Genomic DNA, 3,488 nt, shown 5'->3' on the forward strand with positions numbered 1-3,488 from the left:
CTATTCAGGAAACAAAGAGAATTAATTTTTAAAGCTTTAGTCCTTCAGACTAAAAAAACAATCTGCACACTTCTGCATATCCTTCAATTTACGTGTGAGTAGGAGCAAGTTGAGTAGAAAGTGCAGAAAGTTAAACAAAACTTGCAAAGAATTCCAGTTGCTGCACTGATGTCCAGTGGCAACAAGATCAAACAAGTATGGAAAGTCTAGGAATAAAGCCATGCACAGTTAGCATAGATACAGTTCAAATCAGGAGACTCTACTAAGTGCATGGGGACAGAAAACCATGATCAGAACACAGTACAGTCAAAACAAAGGAAATTAAAAGGCCTAATACTCTACAGTGACTTTCTAAAGTGCTGCATAGCAGTCCCAAGAGGTAGGCACAGCCTTTTATAAAAGAAGAACAGAAAGACAAAAAAGTCCTAAATCCAAAGTATTGCTCAGTAAGGAAGCTGTTCTGGCCAGAGAGTAGAAATCAAAGCTCTGTGAAGGCAACTAACAAGAAAGCAGCAGATAGGTCATGAGGTGTCAAAATATGTACATTAGTTAAACACTTCATAAGTTTGAGAGAAAACTGGGTACAGAAAATATATATCAAAAATCTTTTGGGATTACAGAGGAGACTGAAGTTTTTTGATCTCTGTCAAAATTAGGGATGCTCATTCCAGAGGCAAACAAATAGTAGAAAACTCACCCCGATGATACCTTCATGAGAGTAGTGTCTCAGCACTGAGAATGAGAAGGACTTTGCAAAAGCAGATCTGAAAGCAGAGGAATAAGGTAACTTAAAAATCAAAGGGATATACGTGACTGAGCAAAGCATACCTAAAAGGTTTAGCTGAGTCTGTCATGCAGTATTTCAGCAGCTTTCTATACTGCATATTGCACTGACCTGCATTAACTTTGCTTTTCACTTTTGTCCTGAATTCTCCCAAGGAAACAAGACACACATACAGAATAAGCAGTTGTTTCTGTAGGAAAAAAAATGAGCAAAGTCACCCCATACTGTGTAGAAGAGGCATTAATGGCATCTCAGTATCTTCCAAGAACAAATCCATTTATGTATGCCATCACAGTAAATTCTCAGCAATCAGAGCACTACAGCAAAATTTATCAATATGCAATGTATTTCACTTCGAGCAAAATTTTAGTACTGTTTTTGACAGTACCTTGAGGTATGCTTTGGTAAATGGTAGCTTACTAAAGGTAGCCTAAAACCATAAAAAACGGATAAGCACACTTGTTTAATTTTCTTTTCAAAAGACTAAAGTATGAAATGGAGAAGCATATATCATGTTTCACCTAAGCAACAATATCCTTTTGTGGCTGACAAAATATATGGAAGACGTTTCTTAAGACCAAGTTGCCTGCAGTCAAATACACATAGAAAATGAATTGTCTGCAACTTTCTCACAAAGTGAATAACTTCCATTAGGTCACATTAATGTGATGCCCCTGTTGACTTACAGGTTATAATTTAAATATAGCTCCTGTTTCCTTAACTGATTTCAGGCTCTTGCACATAGTAAAAGTGAGGACATTGACTAAGAGCACACAGCACGTTCTTCCAGGGATAACTCATTTTAGCAATACTGAATAGAATCCAAATAGAATATGTGTTCAGGTTAGATTGAGTACCTGATCCAAATTTTATAGTGCATATAAAAATATATATAGGATATATAAAAATATGCATTATGTCGACTTTAAACAAGACACTGGTACTTTTGAAACCAATGGTCTTATCAGTGTACCTAATTACTTTACTGTTTGGGGCACAGAGTAACCCTTTTTTGTCCCCAACAGTTGATGTTCTCTTGCTATTTTATGAAGGCCAAAGGGGCAAAATATCTAGAGGTACATAAATTGCTTCTGCCAGAGGATTGCTTCATATTTGGCTTCAGCCTACCTCTGGTATGGGTTGTTCATGCTACAAATTTCTTTAAGCAGGCACAAGAAGTGTTGCACAATTCAACTTCTTCATGTCCCATCTTCTTTTATCTTAATGCCCAGAGGAATCCTACTGGTTTTCAATAGCTATAGACAAGGATGCTTTAGGATATTCTGTTTCTGCCAGGCAGATCTGTGAAGATTTTGCATGAGCACTGGTAAGCAAGTGAAGGAGACTAGGTCTTTCCTTCATTTCAAGTCATGCAAGTAAAATTTACTCATCTATTCACTGACAATTACTGATTCATGGACTAATAATTACTCTTATTGAATTGGTCTGCATCAATATGCTATGTTTCCATCTTCCTCTTCCCTATTCCCTACTCCCAGAAGTTTACCTGGGTTTTCTCACTGTCTGTATGATATCTGGAATTCTTCTCCCAGAGCCCCACAATACCTGTCTAGTTCTGAGGCACAGGAAATGCAGATGAGCACGTATCTCTCCCAAAGTCAAGCTGGACAGTTAGGACTTCAGAAGACCACACCATCCACACAGAATGCAGTTTCAAGGACCTTGCCTAGGACTGGGTCAAGAGGCTCTTCAGTTTAGGACTCTGGATTCAGTAATTACTATAAATAATACATAAGGTGACACCACTATCAATTAAAAACAAAACAAAACAAAACAAACAAAAAAAACCAAACAAACAAACAAGAAACATCCCACCCCTTGCAAATCTCTGAAATATTAATGTATTAATGTCAGAAATCTATTGACAAGGTACAGTAGTTGAGACCTGAAACAGAGAAAACAACTTCTTATTTTCTTGAATGCTGAAAGAGGACACCAGTGGGAGCTGTGCTTTAGAGAGACACCAACGTGTTCAGGTAGGACTTCAGGGGGCTGCCGTCAATGGCTCAGTACTCTCTGTGCACTTACTTAGAGACAGACAGCCTCTGGTGTGCAGATTCCTTTCAGGAAGCCACAATAGTCTCTGATTGCTGATGCACTTAGGTCTTTTACTTGATCGATTCCATCACCCATAGACACTATCATGGAAAATATCCAAAACAGAAAAGCAAATAATTATTGTATTTTCAGCCACCCAGATGAAGGCAGGAAAGAATGATGCATCTGACTCCATGTTCTCAGAAGGCTAATTTATTACTTTATATACTATATTATATTAAAGAATACTATACTCTACTATACTAAAGAATACAGAAAAGATACTTACTGAATGCTAAAAACATAATAATGAAAATTCATTAGTCTCTCCAGAGTCCTGACACAACTTGGCACTGATTAGCAAATGAGACAAAACAACTCGCACCAGAGTCCAATAAAACAATCACCTGTGTGTAAACAATCTCCAAACACATTCCACACATGAGCACAGCACGAGAGAAGCAAATGAGATAAAAATTGTTTTCCTTTTCTCTGAGGCTTCTCAGCTTCCCAGGAGAAAAATCCTGGGTGAAGAGATTTTTCCAGAGAATGTGAATGCCACAAATACCCTTTATTTTTTGCACTATAATGTGAAAAATGTGAAAGAATTTTTATCTTCCTTAATGTAAATCTGAAATAGTAGTTT

At 37.3% G+C, this 3,488-nt stretch overlaps 1 long non-coding RNA gene across 1 annotated transcript; it reads right to left on the reverse strand.

Moving 5' to 3' along the window:
* Window positions 1-697: 697 nt before the first annotated feature.
* LOC135297964 (uncharacterized) lies at window positions 698-2,513 on the reverse strand. The gene is made up of 3 exons (XR_010359909.1): window positions 2,351-2,513; window positions 896-974; window positions 698-764 (listed from the first exon to the last, which is right to left on the reverse strand). It is a non-coding gene; the product is annotated as an uncharacterized LOC135297964 (long non-coding RNA).
* Window positions 2,514-3,488: the final 975 nt, after the last annotated feature.

The sequence above is a fragment of the Passer domesticus genome, chromosome 3, assembly GCF_036417665.1.
Source record: "Passer domesticus isolate bPasDom1 chromosome 3, bPasDom1.hap1, whole genome shotgun sequence".
NCBI classification, from domain to species: Eukaryota; Metazoa; Chordata; class Aves; order Passeriformes; family Passeridae; genus Passer; species Passer domesticus.